The 18,662-nt window shown below is 41.7% G+C and overlaps 1 protein-coding gene across 7 annotated transcripts in view; it reads right to left on the bottom strand.

The window, feature by feature from the left end:
* HSD17B6 (hydroxysteroid 17-beta dehydrogenase 6) overlaps positions 1-18,662 on the bottom strand; it is a 34,308-nt gene that overhangs the window by 15,082 nt on the left and 564 nt on the right. The window contains exons 1-3 of one of the 7 annotated variants that reach the window (XM_023643813.2): positions 18,482-18,621; positions 3,111-3,269; positions 1,993-2,082 (exon numbers count right to left, since the gene is read on the bottom strand). The exons of 1 other annotated variant lie outside the window; for it this stretch is intronic. The gene's annotated coding sequence lies outside the window, so the exon portion shown is untranslated. Of the gene's footprint in view, positions 1-1,992; positions 2,083-3,110; positions 3,840-18,481; positions 18,660-18,662 lie in introns of those variants that run through there. 5 more of the 7 variants (XM_070271724.1, XM_001504853.5, XM_070271723.1 and 2 more) reach the window with 5 other exon arrangements.

The raw sequence follows: 18,662 nt of genomic DNA, 5'->3' as shown, positions 1-18,662 counted from the left end.
TCTCCTGTTAGTCTGTCGTATGTCAATTTAATTCTTAGACCAGCCAGAAGAGCCTAGAAAGGTAGAGGAAAAACTTCTTTCTCCCCTACAGGCTCCAGGAGGAGGTAGAGATGGGTTAATCTCTGCCTAAGCACCCATTGGGTGTCCCTCCTTTGTTCTTCCCTCTCCATTACCAATCTCCAGACCCCATCCTCACCAGCTTAGGTCTTAATCAGTGACAGAGCCCCAAGAAGGAAGCTGAAGGGTTTGGGGCCCCATTTATTGACCTGGCCGGATGCTTTGGAATCTGGGGAAAACACAGAGTCCCTAGCAGTGGCATGGATATTAGAAATGTAGATATCAACCATGACTCCTGATTAATTTCTCTAAAACCTGGAAACCAAATAGAAACTAACTATAATACTGTGTCATCTGTCCCTCAGGAGAGCAGCCATTAAATCCTAACACAGGTGTGAAAAGGAAAGGGAAAACCAAGAGAAAGTCCTAGAGAGACTGGCAATCCTCAGTGTTAGGCTCTCTGGTAAACTGGGCTTCCCTACCAGCCATGGTGCTTGGTGTGTGCTGGAGACTCTCACATCCAGACCTGGAGATGTATCAGGCTTCCATGATTTGCCTCTTCAGCAACAGTGCAGAATGTATTCCATTTGTCAGAACAATTTTTTTGGAGCCTGTTATGATACCAGTGAGACTACCTGGCTAATTCCCTGCCTGCTTTTCCTTTTCTTCCTTTCCAAGAACCTCTCTGCATGAGTTCCCCTGCCCGCAATCCTGATTTTACAGACAGCATAGACTCATGAGCATGGATTCTGAGGCCAGATTACTTGGGTTCAAAATTCAGGCTTGTCCATTAACTTGTTGTATGGCCTTGGGTAAGCAAATTAACCTCTCTGTACCTGTGTGCCCATCTTCAAAATGGGAAACGGACACCTCAGTGAATTGTTGACAGAGTTAAGTGAGTTAACACGTGTAAAGCACTATACAATTGTTAGATATTTTTAGTATTATTTTGGTTGTTATTCTTTTATTATTGCCATTCTGTGCCTTTCTACCTGAGCCCTGCCTCTTCCTCCAGGCTTTAACAGAAGGAAATTTCACCATGGGAATTCGCACTATCTGATGCATTCAGCCACCGCTTTTTCACATTATGTGTAACTCCATGTACTGCAACATCCTTAACCATTTCTATCAGCTCTTTATCACAACACTGGGTCATGCTAGTTCACCCTGACTTTCTTCAGTCTCAAGCAGAGGACCTTTCTCTGCAATACAGTGCATGGCAAAGTAAGGAGGAGCCTTTATTCCCTTCCTTTAAATCTTCAGACCTGGGTTTGTCTATAAGCTCCAATCAGTCTAGTCACTGATCCTAAGATTGAGTCTATTAACAGCACATGGATTGAAGGGCTGATCCACCATGACGTTCTTTGTACTCACATTGGGCAGACAGATTACGTGTTACTCAAGCCAATAATTATTTATCACAGTTAGATTCCACTACACACCCACCATGATGTTTTAACTGAAAAAGGCTGACAATGACAAGTGTTGGCAAGGATATGGAATAATCAAGCATTGCTATCGAAAGAGTAAATTGATTCAATCAATTTGAAAAATGGTTTTTCCTTATCTACCAAAAATAAAGATCCACCTTCCCCATTCTCATAGATTCCACTTTCAGGTATATAGCAACAACAACAACAAAATATGTGGACCATAAGATGTGTTCGTAGAAGCATTATTTGTCATAGCCAAAAGCTGGAAACAACCCAAATGTGCCCCAACAATAGAATGGATAAGTAAGTTGAGATATGTTCATACAATGGGATGCCACACAGTGACAAAAATGAACAACCAGCTACACACAATTACTACATGAATGAATCGCACAAACATGGTATTGTGACACAAAAGAACACACACTATAGGACTCCATCTACACAAAGCTCTAGATAGGCAAAACTAATCTACGTTGTTACAAATCAGATTTGTGGTTACCTTTGGGGAGGGGAAAGGGGTCAACGATTGAGGGAGGTACTAGGGGCTTGTCTGCGGTGCTCGTAACGTTCTGTGTCTTCACCTGTGCGGCTGTAACAGAAGGGTTAATTTTGTAAAACTTCACTGAACTGTCCACTTATGATCTGTGTGTTTTTGACTCAAATTAGAAAAATAAAAGTACCTCCTTGACCAAAAAAAAAAGGAACAGTATGAGGAAAATCGCTTCTGTATTTGCTACAAAATTGTTGTCAAGAACACTGAGCATCTGTACATTGTGCAAGACCACACAGGATAAATCCTATCATGCATTTAGTACTAGGAATGACTTTGTCTTTTCTAAGTAAACAGTATACTATTGATTATTTTGAAATTATCTAGTTCTGCATATAATCAAATTTAACATGGAATCATATTAATGCTATTAGCCCTTGGAGACAGCATTTTTTTCTTCTCTCTTCTATCATTTTGATTTTCTATTTGTTTTTGTACTTCTATTTGCATTTTAATAACCGCATTGTATACGTGTCTCTTACTTCAAGGTACCTCAAACTCTTTTTGAAGATGCTACATTTGTCCAAGAATAAAACTTAACAGGATGGACCTTGAAGGTATTATGTTAAGCGAAATAAGCCAGACAGAGAAAGACAAACACTGCATGATATCACTCATATGTGGAAGATAAACCAACACATGGACAAAGAGAACAGATTAGTGGTTACCAGAGGGGAGGAGGGTGGAGGGTGGGCAAAAGGGGTAAAGGGGCAGATACATATAATGATGGATAAAATTTAGACTATCGGTGGTGAGCACAATGCAGTCTACACAGAAACTAATAAATAATAATGTACACCTGAAATTTCACAATGTTATAAACCATTCTCAATAATTAAAAAATAAATAAATAAATAAAACTTAACAGAGTCTTCAATCTCAGTCTCATTCCAAAAACTGAATCAATCCCTCCTCCAAGTGGGAAAAAATTAGCAAATACTCCAGCAGCTGACACCTTGTACTGGCACTTATATATATACATATACAAATATATATGTGTGTGTGTGTATTACACTTCATTTCATATCAGTATATAAGATTCCACAAAGAGAAATGAAAAATGTTACCTGAGGAATTCTTGTTTGAGAATATACGTCAAATTTCAAACACTTCTTGTTTAACTGCCTTCAGAATTTTGCTTCTTCCCTTTTCTCCACAGGATAAAAAATGTAACAAGTGGGAAGGAATAATGGGACTATTAAGCCCTTGCTTACTGGCCACATGGGCTAAAAAAAAAAGAAAAGAAAAGAAAAAGAATCTCACCACACCCAATGCAAACAGCTGGCTCCAATGGGAGATGAGGGTGGGGTCAGGACAGGACCCAAACTAGACTACAGCGCTTCAGCAACACAATTCTCAGGCCTAATTAAAGCAAGCACATTTTGCTCACCCAAAATTTCACAAAATTACCCCACAACCACCAGCATTAACCCTGAAACAGCTAATTTCCCCAGTGCAAAGAATCACAGTTTACACCGTATACCCAAATGTCCTGTTTGTAAGTATAAAATCACTCCCAACTTCTGAACAATACTTTCCCAAACCCCAAAGGAGTGATGATCAAAAAGCAGAGAAAACAAAGGTGATGAAATTTCTTTCAGGAGTCAAAGTCTTCTTTAAGAAGATAAAAAACCATAATCAAGACCTCTCTCCAAACAGAGCTTATCCTCTCCCCGACCCAGCACACACACACACACACACACACACACACACACACACACACATCATCTGCTCAGGAAGAATCCAGTCCTGGACACTTAAGAGGACTTCAAGTGCCCCCACTGGACAGAATCCCTTCCTTTCGCACAGGGCGCCCCCCCCGCCCCCCACGGTCCATCCCCACCCCCCACCCCCACCCCACCTTTCTGCTCTGCTTTCCCAACACCTCCCTCTAGCGGTAGGAGTCCAGGCTGCTCCACTCCCTCCTGCCAAGCCAGCAGGTCTCACTGGCATCATCCTTGCTCGGCTAGAAAATCAGATCTGTTATAGCCAAAATAAAAAGCAGAAGGAAAAGAGCTGCCCTGACCAGCCAGAGATTTTCCTGTGCCCTTCAGCCCCCATTCTCTGATTTCAGTTGGAATACCAGGATGCAAAGCCTCTACTGTAGTTGGGGAGGGGGGAAGGCAAGCTAATTTTAGCTGAGCCCACTCATGGACTGCCAACCTGCAATCAGCTGCTGCAAACTGGGGCTCTCAGCCTAAATGCCGTCAGACACCTTTCCAAGTGAGCCGCAGCTGCTTCGTGTCTTGGGCCCTGCGGCAAGGGTTAAGTATGTATATACATATAAATGTATATATGTATGTGTGTGTGTGTGTTTTAATAGCAGCTTTGAGATATAATTCAAATACCATCAATACACCCTTTCTAAGTATACAGTTTCAGTGGGTTCAGTTAGTATACTCACAGAGTATCTAGTTTTGGATCACTTTCATCACCCCAAAAAGAAACCCTGTAATCCTTAGCAGCCACTTACCATTCTTCCCTCCCCCTAGCCCCTGGCAACCACTAATCTCCTTTCCATGTCCGTGGATTTGCCTATTCTGGACATTTCGTGTAAATGGAATCACACCATATGTGGCTTTTTGTGACTTGCTTCTTCCATTCACCATAATGTTTTCAACATTCATCCATATTGTAGCATATAATAGCATGCAATATCATGATTTATACGAAGTATATATTGGTCAGTCAGATGACCAAAATATTTCTTTCATATATATTTGGTCTTCATCCAAGTTCCTGGCTCACAGCTCTCAAACCCCTTAGAATGTCCTGAGCAATAAGGTCAATGGCAGCATTTTTTGATAGAATATTTGGCCTTTCGTCCTCACTTCCTGAAATCACTGCAGAGCCATAAAGGTGAAATGGACATCTTGTTATTCATAACATGCCCCTTTCCACCACAACTGAGTTATGTTAATGAGCTGACTTCGGGAAAGCACTGAAGGATGAGGGCTGGTTGTCAGGGGACTAATCATGAATAGAGGGTCGGCAGTTCCAGTCCTACCTCAGACCTCTGGTGAGGAGGGAGGGGCTGGATATTGAGTTCAGTCACCACTGGTCAATGATTCAATCAATCGTGCCTATGTAGTGAAGCCTCCATAAAAACCCGAAAGGAGAAGATTCAGAGAGCTTCCGGGTTGGTGATCATGTGGAGATTTGAGAAGAGTTTGGCGGGATCATGGAAGCTCCGCACCCTGCCCACATACCTTGCCCTACTGACCTTTTCATCTGACTGGCGACTCATATCCTTTAATATCCTTTTTAATAAGTAGGTAATCTAGTGAGTAAATGGGTTTCCTGAGTTCTGTAAGCCAGTCTAGAAAATTAATCAAAGCCAAGGAGGGGGTCATGGGAACCTCTGATTTACAGCCAGTCGGTCAGAAGCACAGGTAACAACCTGAGCTTGCCATTGGCATCTGAAGTGGGGTGCCGTCCTGTGGGACTAACCCTTAACCTGTGGAATCGGATGCTACCTCCAGGTAGATAGTGTTAGAACTGACTTGAACCGTAGGACATCCAGCTGGTGTCCGAAGTATTGGTTTGGATGTGTGGGAAACACCCACATGCACACACACGTTGGAATTGGTATCAGAACGCTTCCGCATCCTTTCACAACTCTCTCTCTTGGCTCCTATGACTATGAAATCGCTCTCTCCCAGCACTCCCTCTGCTTCTATTCCTATTTGCTCTCGTTTTCTTTTGCTGGCTTCACTTCCTCTACCGAATTTTTGTTGTTGTTGAGGAAGATTAACCCTGAGCTAACTACTGCCAATCTTCCTCTTTTTGCTGAGGAGGACAGGCCCTGAGTTAATCTCCATGCCCATCTTCCTCTATTTTATATGTGGGATGCCTACCACAGCATGGCTTTTTGCCAAGCGGTGCCATGTCCACACCCGGGATACAAACCCATGAACCCCTGGGCCGCCAAGAAGCAGAAGATGCGAACTTAATCACTGGACCACCTGGCAGGCCTCCTCTACGCAATTTTTGAAGTCGAAATGCTTAAGAGTTCTATCCTGGCCCTTCTCTTCTCACTGTACGCATCCTTCTGGTTTGGCGACCTCAGTCATCATCAGCTTCAACCCTGATCCGAGTGCTAACAACTTGCAAACCTCTGCCTTCGGTCCAGACCTCTCCTGAGATCTAGCTTCTCATATCAAACTGCCAGCTGGACATCTTCCCCCTGAGTTCATCCATTCATTCCACAGAGTCCCTGCTATGTGCTAGGTCCTATACTAGTTACTGAGGATAGTAGAGGTGAGTAAAGTAGACATGATATTTGAAATCTCAGAACTTACAGTCTCAGTAGGAAAAATAGCTGTTAGATAAATATTCTCAGAAATAAAGATATAATTACACACTGTGATGAGGGCTATGAAAGAAAAGCATAGGGTGCTTAGGGGGTATCACAGCAGTAACTCAAGCTCAACTTTTCAAAACTGAAATAAGGATGATTCACTGAAATCTAACCTTTCTCCTTATTTTCATGCTATTTCCTATCTCTACATGTATTCAACAAATACCCAACAAATTCAATGATGCCCACTAGGTGCCAGATAACCTGCTTCCATACTGTTGCCCGAGCCCAAACCCTGGGAAATCATCCTAGACCACTTCCTCATCTGTCACATCCAATCGACATTGATTCCACCTCCCTCAGTCTGTTACGGCCACCCAATCCCCTCCATCTTCACTTTACTGTCTCAGTTGAGGCCAGCAGTATTTGTCACCTGGATTCCAGCAACAGTTTCCTGCGATTGCTCTGCCTCTGGTTGCTCTCTCCCCTCCTATTTGCCCTCCACAGGGCTCTAGGGTTTATTTCTAAAATAAAAACTTTGATTATGTTTCTCCCTGCTTAAAAGCTTTCCCAGACTCACCAATTTCTTCGGACAAATCCCAATTCCTGTGGAGGAACAAGGTTTAATGTTGTGATTGGATGTGACTCGGCCATCTTTTATTTCAAGCAGTCTGCAAGGAGAAAGCTAGATCCAAAGAGTATGTAGTTTTATGACAAGAGAGCATGTACAATATCTATATTGGCAGGTTACTTATCAAAAATCTGGTGGGTTAATTTACAGCTTAAGTGGAAAAATTCAATTTCCTATATTTAAGCCCATTATATAAATTAAGGAATAAATGCAATGTCAGAGAACACATGTTTTATCTGCTTTGTGGTCATCATTTGCTTTGTAGTTAAAAGAAACAGTCCTGTGAGATTAAATTAAAAGTTTGGAATAAAATCTTTAAAAAAAAAAAAAAAATGGGGCTGGCCCCGTGGCCGAGTGGTTAAGTTCGCGCGCTCCGCTGCAGGCGGCCCAGTGTTTCGTTGGTTCGAATCCTGGGCGCGGACATGGCACTGCTCGTCGGACCACGCTGGGGCAGCGTCCCACATGCCACAACTGGAGGGACCCACAACGAAGAGTACACAACTATGTGCCGGGGGGCTTTGGGGAGAAAAAGGAAAAAATAAAATCTTTAAAAAAAAAAAAAAAAAAAGTTTGGCATTAAACAAATATGAGAGCACTCTTTATTTATTTTACAGTGGTTTTTGATCATAAGAGACAGAATTACACAATTTAAATTAAACTTAAATATGACCTTGTCCCTACCTAGATAGTCTCCCTTTAATTATTGCTCTTGTGTCAGCAGAACATATTTTCTAATCTTCTCACACTTATCTTACTGAGGAGGAAAATAACTAGCACAGGAGAACTTCAAATTTGCAACTTACTTGTTTCAATAAGACTATTTACTCCCAAGGCTATTTACTCCCAATATGATCAATATTTTTCTTTAATTTTAACCAAAGCTGAATAAAAATGGAAGATGAATAATTTTTATTTCTGCACTCCTTAGCTTGGCATGCAATGCTCTGGCCATCTCTCATTATGCCTTCCCTTGAAGTCTGAGCTTGTTACTGCCCAAGGAGTGTTGTCTGCCTGCTGCAGGACATGCCAATAGTCAAGAGACAAAGTGGTAGGAGAAAAGGGACTTTATTACAGCTTGCGAGCAAAGGCAAGCATGGTCAACCAATGTCCAAAAGAACCATCTTTCAGAACAAAGACTACAGGCTAGTTATTTAGGGGGCTAGTCTCTGGGTGGGGGAGGCATCTTGTCTCTGGGTGGGAGCAGACATCTGGTCTTAGTTCCTGACAGTTTTTGGTTTTACTGGATGTGCATCAGAGACTGGAGCAACACCCTATACCCTGATCTTTCAGTTGTCATTGATGATGGCTATCAGCATAGACTATGCTTGGGGTTCATCAAATTCCTATGGAACTCAAAAGAGCAAAGTTATCAACTTATGGAAGCTGGGAGGGTCCATAAAATCTACAGAGCATGTCTGGGTTAGCTAATCAGAGGTCATTCAAAGTTACAATAGGGTTTCTTTTCTACAATATGGCTTCCCTTGTGTCAACCTTGTGTTGAGCCAATATCAATTACCCCCTTTTGACGCTCATTCCTCAATCTTGAGGGATATCCCGCTGATGATAAGTTGTTCCATATCATTGAACCAGTCCTTAGTAAGACAGTGGTGAAGGTGGGCTCCCAAAGTTAGGCCTATATTGTGTAAGCAAGTAACCAGGTATTTAATAAGAAGCATTTCTAGAGAAACAAAAAGAAAAACAAGGTTAATGGTAGGAGCAAACTATAAACCAGTGTCTGAGCCCAGGGGGCAGCCAGTTAAAAAGATTTCCAAATGTCAGATCAAAGCATCTTTTGCAGTTTGAAATATCTCTTATGATGTCATCAGATGTGTACATGTCTTTCTGAGTGGCTTACACAGCAATACACATAAATTTCTCATAAGTGTATGTCAAGTTGTCCAGATTCAGTCTGTAGGGCTTCAGGAAAAGTGAAGGTTCAGTTCTCGATGATTCCAAATGTAAATGGTGGAAAAAAGTGAAAACATTAGTTTGGAGATTTGTAGTCAGATATTTCAGGATCTGGTCCAGTATACAGATAGAAAACAAAAACCTCAAGGATAATTATCAGAATTAGACCCTAATATTCATGAATGTGTACTAAGGTTTTTATTGAAACATAATTTTTCTAAAATCACCCTCATTTTTATCAAAGATAGGCAATTAAGACTCACTGGTTTGCAAAATACGTCTAGTTTCAATAAACTTGGCCCAATTTTTACATAAGTACAACAAGAATACCAATGGATCATACAGGCTCCTTTAAATCTGCTTTGGTAGAGCTTTTCATAGGGAATCTCAGACTGGACTTTGAAGGCCTCTCAAGGCCAGGAGAGCCAAGCCAAGGACTTGTCATCAGATTTCGCCTGCAATGCCAATAGATTTGGGTGGATTGCTCTCTTCTCAAGGTCCCCCAAATATTGTGAGATTCCAGGCTCCTGCCAGAGAACTGACCTTTTTTACTCACTTGGTAAGGTGGTTGGGAACCCTGTAAACAAGGTACCAGGCTGATATTTCCAAGGGGCTTTATTTCATAGAGTCCAATCTTTGTTCCTCAAAAGCTCTCTTGTCATATATGAGTCTGCATGTTTCTCTCAAATATGACATTCCAGTCAGAGCCTTGGTAATATAACCAATGTTCCCAATTGTGTCCTGTTATAAGGAGAACAGATTCTTATTAAATTTATGCAAATAACTGTATTGCCCTGAAAACAATACTCATTCACTAAGAGTTTCCAAGTCCTGGAGAGATCAGGTAGGGAGAAAAAAGATAAATGTTTCCATTTTACTTACAAAGGTATAATTCTACCCAATTGGTACAAGTCATAGTTAGCTGGAGAGAAAAGAAAAAAAGATTTCCTTAAATATGGAAAAAAACAAAATATCAAAAAGTCAGCAATATCTCAAACAAAAAGTCATATAAATTATAATCATTTTCATCTGTTCATTCAGTCCTGTGTAATTGATTCTTGATCTTAATCTTCTGTTAATAGGTTCATGATGTCATCAGTTTCTCTGTTAGAGTTCTGTAATTTCTTACTCAGTTCAATTTTATGATCTGAAAGTTTATCAGAAACCTATATTCTAGAGTAAGTGTGACAGTCCTTTCCATGAATCTCTCTAAAGATGAAACATATTTGCAAGGGCACCAGAGTAAAAGAGCAACTATCTACAAATGACAAAAGACTCAAAAGGGCAATTGACAAACAAACTTGGTTATTTCTATGACATACAACACTTCAAGATAATAACTAGAAGTGTGGCTGACAACCAGAAAAGATCGGAATTTAAGGAATGTTATATAATTTTTTAAATATCCAAATCAATAACATTTACCCACATAATACCACCTAAGATTTATCACGACTTATTTGACAGTGCTTCCCTGTAATTGAACATACCAAATAAGCCTAACTCATTTATTGTCTTTTTCTTTACAGAAAGGAGAGAACGATTTTCTTTGAGCAGTCCCAGGGGTCCTCTGAAACTTCTCAAAGAAAAATTTTTCCCTTCAGGTCAAAAGAAAGACTTCACTTAGGATATGGATTTGGGGGGGCTTGTCAAAAGTACCAAAAGGTTTTAAAACCCTTGGTCAAATATGCAACAATGCTCACTATGAAACAATGCTTAGTTATCCATTCAATCAAAGGGACAACAGAAACAGTCAAGGGCCAACAGAGTTAAAACAGTTTTAAAAAAATCTTAGAGAGATCTCAGGTTTTTTGAACATAGGAAATTATTTTAACATATCATGGATTTTCTGTCTTTTTAGGTAGACTTACTCAAAAGTCAAGAAAAACCTTTCATAACCTCTTTATCAAGAGCATACTAAAAGTCCAGGAAAATGATCCTTTTTTTTTTTTTTTTTTGAGGAAGATTAGCCCTGAGCTAACTGCTGCCAATCCTCCTCTTTTTGCTGAGGAGACTGGCCCTGAGCTAACATCCATGCCCATCTTCCTCTACTTTATATGTGGGATGGCTACCACAGCATGGATTGCGTAGTAGTGCCATGTCCACACCTGGGATCTGAACTGGTGAACCCTGGGCCGCCAAAGCAGAACATGAGAACTTAACCACTGTGCCACAGGGCTGGCCTCCAAAAATGATCCTTTTAAGAAAGACAAAACTTAATTCTAATTTTTGTACCACTTTACTTCTGATATTAAAACATATTCATTCAATCAAATTTATTTTAACCTTGGTCAACTTGACCATATGCAAAATTCTTTCCTAGGGTTCCTCTTCCACAAACCTTCTATAACTTTCTTTGTACTTTCTTTGTACATTTATAATTTGTCCTATGCCTTCTTTCTTCTCTTCTAGTAATTTAAAACAAATTTCTTTCTCAACAAAACAAACAAAAATATTTACATTTTCTATAGCTTCTTTACTGAAAACATATATCTTATTTTCCTTGAATACAAAGATGTTTTCCTCATTAATTCTTGGTGGCTTTAATTACATATACTAAGCAAAATTTTTAACCCTTACAGACCTTAGTGAAAACTAAAAGTAAGCAATTATTAACTGTCTTTTACATTAGCATTCTGTCATTTGGCAATTTTATAAACTCTTTCCATATCTTCCAGAAACATGCTCACTTCATGCTACTTCATAGTACAATCTTTAATAAAATACAAGACATGTTTACTAACATGCCCAACATATTTTAGTTTCTCTATAATAAGAAGCCAAAAGTAGATAAACCAGATCTAATAATTAATGTCTAATATTTTATCTTATTTGCAAACAATCTAGACACTCAATGAATTCTTATCGTTCAGCTTAACTTAGCAAAACTTCAATGTTTCAAGTTACCAAACAGCTTTTGGAAGCTATTTTAAGTACTCATGTCATGAAACGTGATCATTGCTAAAAGTTTATCTATAGTGGCCAACCCTGTGGCTTAGTGGTTAAGTTCACACATTCTGATCAGTGGCCTGGGTTCACGGGTTTGGATCTTGGGCACAGACCTACACCACTTGTCAGCCATGCTGTGGTGGTGACCCACATATAAAGTGGAGGAAGATTGGCACCGATGTTAGCTCAGGGCTAATCTTCCTCACCAAACAAAAAAGCTTATCTGAAAATTCCTATCTCACTTATATCTAGACCATCTGTTTGTAACAATCATATTTAGATTACTCACAAAAACTTTGTCACACTAAGGCAGTTAGCCATCATCTTAACTTCTTTTAAGTACGTATATCATAATACATAATCATTATTAAAAAGTTTCCGCAAAAACTTTTACCCTTTTTACATTTACTTAGGTTTCCTGTTTCCAATAATTACTTAGACTGCCTATAAAGACTTTGAGACATCAGATGAAAGCAGTTATTCTAAGCTATTATTTTGCCGACAAGGTTATAACAGGGATAACACAGGCTTATTTGACTAGTAAACCCAGGCTGCATAGGTGCGTCATATTCAGTGCTGAAAACTCTGAAGACAAGTCCATTTTAATTAAACCAGCAATCTTTAACAAGCTTTCAGTTATGAAAGATTAATTTATGTCATATTAACTTGAAGACATTTGGGATAGTTGCATTTAGAAATAATTGATGTCAGCCCTTTCTCTAAGCCAGTTAAATAGAGCTCTTTAGAAATTATACCATCCGGAGGTAAAATATCACACATATGTAACACACATGTACACATACACAGAGTCTCCGCACCTATTGTTTAAAAATTACTGCCATGAATCAGGTACAGCAAAACAAAGCTCCCTAGTTAGGAATCTAAGTTTTGTTTTAAGACTTTTTTACTAATGTTTGTGAAGACACTCATGATGCCACATTTTGGTAAGTGTGCTTTTAAGGCCATTTTTCTTTTTTTTCCCTCACTCCTAGGAACTAGTGATGCACTAGATATTCTCCAGAGGTTTTATAAGCTGTTTGAGATAAGGGAAATGGGTGGAACCTGAACTGCCTCTAGAGCTGAATTTCCAGTCTTGCAAGGATTTGGGTTTTTGTAAGGACTATTGCTATGGATTTATCAGAAACTGCCTTGTATACTCAAATGACATTATAGGTTGATCTACCTGTCCGACAACATCACAACGGCACAGAGAAACCACTCAAGTTTTCTCTAAGATGGAGTTTCTAGGGCATAAGTCATCCAACTGAAAGTGGGGTTTTCTGGGTGTGTGTGTGTTTTGTCTTTTTTTTTTTTTTTTTTTTTTTGGTGGGGAAGACTGTCCCTGAGCTAACATCTGTTGCCAATCTTGCTCTTTCTGCTTGAGGAAGATTGTCCCTGAGCTAACATCTGTGCCAAATTTCCTCTATTTTGTATGTAGGACTCTGCCACAGCATGGCTTGATGAGTGGAGTGTAGGTCCACACCCAGGATCTGAACCCGCAAACCCCGGGCGGCCAAAGCAGAGCACGTGAACTTAACCACTATGCTACCAGGCCAGTCCCTAATTGAAAGTGTTTTTAATAAGTTAAAATGCACCTGAGTGGCCAGTCTCTGGGGATGCTTGGGGTGTTCCCCATGGCAGTAAAACCAGTGTCCAACTATCAGCATGCCCAGAGAAGGGTGCAGAGCCCGACTCTGGGCGTCAATATAGTTATAAGATTTAGTCAAGTCCCACTCAGCCAGGGCACTTAGTCCCTGAGCCAGCACAAGGCAAGCCAGGGAAGTAACAGGCAAAGGCCTGGAGCAGGCCAGGGGCCAGGGCTTCCAATGCCAGAGTTAAGAGTTAAGTCTCTGGCAAAAGGTTTCCAATTTTACAGAAGTTCCAGGTTCTGCTCAGGTCCAGCCCAAACTTAACCTCAACTTGGTGACAACAGAGGAGATGAGGAACAAGATAGACAAAGAAGGGAAAGAGGTGATCAGGCTATCACCCTCATGGCCTCTTCCCAAGGGTTATCAAGATAAGGGTCACAGAAACAACAGTTCTCATGCCAGGGCACACAACCCCAGCAGGACAGTTTTCAGAAGAAATTACAGGTCTCCTGTCCCTGTAACTGACTCACTAGGAGCCTAAAATGCTCAACAAGTTCTTGACAGGAGACAAAACAGGGTCCCAGATTGTCAGTCAGAGGACCAACCCAGGGGTCAACTGGAATGACTCCAGGTGCCCCAAAAACCAGAGGAAAGCACCCAGGGGTGGAGCACTTGGTCCTTTAAAGATTTCTTTGTTTCTCGGTTCCAAAACTCAAATGGAGCCCAAAGTGGCCACTGTATCCCGGGCTATCTTACCAGATATTTATGGCTAACCCCATTTTAGGAGGCTTTTCCCAAGGTGGCTGCAGGAAATGAGATAATTTTCCAAAGAGAGTTTGTTCCCATCACCAAGAAACTCAGTCCCCAAACAGCCAATTTTAAGCTATTTACAGATACAGGTGCAGGCACAGACACAGACACAGAAAAACCAGACACTATTGAACTAGTTCTCAGATTTAGGTTAACAAGTCCTACAACTGTTCCTACTTGAAGTGCACATCCAGATGGTCCTATTGGACCCCAGATGGCCCTGTGATAAACGGAAGGACCCAAGATGGAGGGAAAGGGAGTTCACGGGCATCCACAAGGTGACTTACCCTATTCCAGATTGAGCCCGTGTTCTTGCCAGACATAGCTGTTTCTCTTCCTACCACAGTCAGCATTAGGAGGCCACCCTATCAGTATGGGAAAGCAGGAAAGGCAGTTCCCCGAGACAAAGAGAGCTTAGGTAGCCACTAAGGACTTACCCGACAGGTTCCCTGTCTGAGATCTACTGACCAAGAGCAAGCAGGATTTAATGTCCTATCTGGAGTGCCAAATCTGTTACTGCACTACAGGGGTCATCTGCCTGCTGCAAGACACGGCAATAGGCAAGGTGGTAGGAGAGAAAGGACTTTATTACAGCTTGCTAGCAAGGGGGAAGAGGTGAACTAATGTCAGAAGGAACCATCTTTCAGAACAAAGACTACAGGCCTCTTATATAGGGGGCAGGTGTCCAAGTCAGGGAGGCATCTGGTCTCCAGGTGGGAGCAGACATCTGGTCTTAGTTCCTGACAGATTTTGTTTTACCAGATATGCATCAGAGACTGGAGCAATGCCCTATACCCTGATCTTTTAGTTGTCATTGATGATGTCTATGAGTACACTCTCTCTGCCCAGGGGTCAGCACGTTCCTAAGGAACTCAAAAGAACAAAGTTATCAACTTATAGCAGCTGGGAGGGTCCATAAAATCTACAGAGCTTGGCTGGGTTAGTTAATCAGAGGTCACTCAAAGTTACAATATGATTTCTTTTCTTCAATGTGGCTTTCCTTATGTCAATGTTGTGTTGAGGCGGTATCAAGCTCTGTCAGTACGGCACTATTGGCAGTGTCCTAAAAGTGTCATGCCATTTACACTTGTGCCTGTCTCCCTGTACCAATCTTATCCAAGTCTTAAGAAAAATGCTGACACCAATAGACAGTTAGGTTATAAACGCATCTATAACATTTCATTACACTTTTTTTGAGGAGGAGGAGGATTAGCCCTGAGCTAACATCTGCTGCCAATCCTCCTCTTTTTGCTGAGGAAGACTGGCCCTGAGCTAACATCCATGCCCATCTTCCTCTACTTTATATGTGGGATGCCTGCCACAGCATGGCTTGCCAAGCAGTGCCCTGTCTGCACTTGGGATCTGAACCTGCAAACCCCGGGACGCCGAAGCAGAACGTGTGAATTTAACCACTGTGCCACCGGGCCGGCCCCCTCATTACACTTTTTGATTTGTGCCTATTGCCCCTACTAGACTATAATTTTATCTGCAGCAGAAACCACGTCATGAATTTTTTAAGCCCAGAGCCTAGCTAAATGCCCAACACAAATGGTCACTAACTATTTGTGGAATAAATGAATAAGTTAAAGAATGACTGAATGAACCGTATCTTTACTGAATATATCATCTTCTTACACGCTAAAAACATCCAGAATGACAACAGGAGATGAAGTGGAAGGGAAGTCCATGAGGTAGGTGTCTAAGCCTGCAAAGAACTTGGGGCGAGAGACCTAGGCTGGCTGATAGATTACCCAAAGAGAATGACAGTACATGTAAATAGTAAACGTAAGGAGGCTGGCAGATAGTGTAAAGATGGACAAAGGGGTTTTGCACCTATGTGGACAAAATCATGAGAGGAAACCAACTGAAAGGCAATACTGCCTCCCAGCGGCACTTGGGATAAAAGCCTCTACCTAGAGCACTTCTACAGAACAGCTTTCTCAGGAGTGCCATGAACTGCGCCAGGCACCTCTTACTCTATCTCGTCTAAGCCTCACCAGAACCCCTTGTAGAGACATAGCATGTAGCATCGGGGTTAAACGCACAGACTGGAGCCAGGCTGTCTGCCTCTCCCACGTACTAGCTGTGTGTTATTGGACCAGTTACTTAAATTCCCTGCATATTTCCCGATCTGTAAAATAGGGAAAATATTAGTACCTACCACGAAGACTGCTTATGAGAAGTAATTCTGAAATTCCTAAAATGGTAATTGACAGCACAGCAAGTGCTATACAAATGTTAGCTATTATTATTCCCTTTTTCCTGATAAGAAATTAACGTTAAATAAATCAACCATACAATAGGAACTCAGTAAATATAATTTCCTTTGCTTTCTCCCCTTATGTCTTAGCAACATAAGGTGTTGCCCTCCTTAGTGGCCCTGAAACTTAAACAGGGTACTCCTGAATTGCCCAAAGAAGTCATTTCCTAAAGACACCAATGCAGAAGCTGAGAAACCTCCATGAAAAAGTTCAGGGGGATGTGCTTCCAGAAAACAGCACTCTCCAGGGCACTCCTGTCACTATTATTAGAGTGAAGACCTTCCCAGGCATGAAATCCACCCTACCCAAAACAGGATGCATAGGGATTGGGAAAATCAACTAAGATTCGTGCAGGAAGCCAGATTTCTAGGAATATTCAAATAAGTATGATCTGCCCAAGGCCCATTTTTGCTTGATTTGTCCACAGGAGCTGAGGGACCATGATCATATTCAAGATTAGGCTAAAAATAACTTACTAGAGACTCAATTCCCTCCTTGCTCTCCTACTATTATTGTAAAAATAAAATTCATGAAAATGATGGTTTTCAAGTGACACGTATGATACTGATGTGATAACCAGACGGCCCACCCCAGTCCACATGTGCAGTGAGATGAATGGCAGATTACATATCAATAGCACACAGGCTCCTTTCATATTTGCAAAGCTCTCCACAACTCTGCAAGCTCCCTCCAATTCAGATTTTAGTATTCCTGGGTGTTCTATTTGAGAGACTGAATATACAAACAAACCATCGCCAGATCAAATATAAAAATAGAGCTCTGGCCCACAATCTGCAGAAGCCTACCCAGGAAACTGTTACTGAACACAAACACAGATTCGTTTACCCGCCACACAGGAGGGCCAATAAGTGGAACACCAGGCTTGTGGCGAGGAAAGAGGTTTACTATAGAAGGGCAGCCACACAAGGACATGGGAGTTAGAACTCAGATCCACCTCCTTGAAGGGAAAAGGGAGGGGGATTTATCCTGGGTTTAGGTGGTGGAGGGGGAGCATGTGGCCTTGCTGGTTGGCGCCTTCCCAATAGCCTGCATTCGGTCTTGAAGACTGAATTTCTTTCCCCTTGACTGTCTGGACTTTTCTGGTTAGTTTTCATCTTCAGCCTGCGTTTGGCCTTGTGAGGCTGAATCTTGATGTCTGGACTTTGACTTCCTGGGAAAAACAGCTCACTTATATACTGAAGGACAGAAAGACATGGCTAGTTTTAAACAACGGTTGACTATGCTGAGTATGAACAGCTGCAATTAGCAAAGCTTCTCTCAAAGTTTTTGCTCTAAGAAGATGTTAACTTCTTCAATCTCAGTTTCAAAACCAACCCCCTTAACTATAACAAACAGCCCAGGAAGCCAGCCTGCTATAAGTCAGAATTGTAGAGGTCAGACTGCTGTCTCTGGTGATAGTCCAGGAAGACAAACAATAACCCCTGTAACAATAGGTCCAAAATGCCCAGAACTGGATTAATACCCAACAGCTTCCCTAATTTTTCTCCCCACTCCCAACTTAGAACCAACCAGACAAAGCCAAATATGCACCCCTAACCAACTACATAGGATGCCCGGCTCCTAGTTAGCCCACCTGCAGCTTCCCCATGTAAATAGCCTTGAATCCGGGAATTCCTGAAACCTTCTCTCCCCCTCGCCACCCCCTCTCCGCCCCCCTCCCCCCCCCCCCAGAAAGCCTTCGCACTCCTCGGCTTGCTTTTGAGTCTCTGCCAAAACGCAGGTGACAGTGGCTGACTCCCTTACAATGCAGCAAGCTCCGAATAAATAGCCTTTGCTTTTCTCATTTGGTCGGTCTTCGTTTATTTGCACAGATTGGACCTAGTAATTCATGAAAGACTAATTTCCAAACCCTCTTTAAAAGATAGTGGTTTACATTTTTTGTGTGTTATTTCTAAAACAGTCACAGAGTTAGCAGAGAACATCGTTTGCTTCCCCTTGATAACCTCAGTCAATATGCTTAAGGGCTCACCTTTCCGCAGAATACCTTCTTCTTGGAATGGGCGCAGCCTCCTCCTGCCCACCTGAGCTGTAGACCTAGTACCCCAGAGCCGGTGGGCGGAGACCCGGGGGAGCGCCTCCCGCGCCCTGGCCAACCTCCGAGTGGAAACTACAATTCCCAGCGGCCCCTGCAGACGCGGGACGCGGCCACG

Source organism: Equus caballus, chromosome 6, assembly GCF_041296265.1.
Source record: "Equus caballus isolate H_3958 breed thoroughbred chromosome 6, TB-T2T, whole genome shotgun sequence".
Taxonomy (NCBI): domain Eukaryota; kingdom Metazoa; phylum Chordata; class Mammalia; order Perissodactyla; family Equidae; genus Equus; species Equus caballus.
Note: the sequence above shows the minus strand (reverse complement) of the source record. Positions and strands in the feature narration are given on the sequence as shown.